Here is a 698-nt window from a genome sequence, read left to right as displayed (position 1 = left end):
TGGGTTCTCATCTTTACTAGAAGGAGCCTTGGTAGCACAGTGATTAAGGATTTTAGCAGTTAACTGAAAGGTTAAGTCTGTGATTCAAACTCATCAGCAGCTCCTTGGGAGAAAGATGTGGCTGTTTGCTTTGGGGAAGATTTATACACTTGGGGAAATTATAGGATGGTTCCAATCTATCATATCGGGTAGCTATTTGTTAGAATAAACTCAGTAGCAGTGGAAGTAAGTGTCATGCCATGCATCTGTGTCTTTTGTCTCAAAGCTGGGCTTTAGATGAGCAGCAATGCACTTAACCATTGAGTTACTGTGCTCCTTAGAGAAGTGACAGCTGAAAATATCTATTATTTGTTCCTTTACACAAACACCGTGGAGACTGGTTTATCATTTCAGGCGGAATATATTCATAGTGATTTTTTGGCTTTCATGGGATTATTGAATTTTCTTCATGTTTAATTAGATTTCCATTTGAGCAAATGATTGTCATCTCCTTTCCTTGTTTGGCTAATAATGCTGACTGTTTCTGTCATCTCTTCCACAGATATAGTAGATTTTATTTCATCTGGGCAGGTCCATGATTGTAGTTGCCATTTAATTTGTTGAAAAAGGACTTGCAAGGAAAAAAAATCACTGATCTAACAAAACAATCAATTATGGCACCTCCAGAGTTATATCTATCATAAGGCCATATTTTCCAG

The sequence above is a fragment of the Echinops telfairi genome, unplaced genomic scaffold (assembly GCF_000313985.2).
Source record: "Echinops telfairi isolate 266 unplaced genomic scaffold, ASM31398v2 ScPeMD7_7469;HRSCAF=8507_1, whole genome shotgun sequence".
Classification (NCBI taxonomy): Eukaryota; Metazoa; Chordata; class Mammalia; order Afrosoricida; family Tenrecidae; genus Echinops; species Echinops telfairi.
This window is presented reverse-complemented; position numbering follows the sequence as displayed.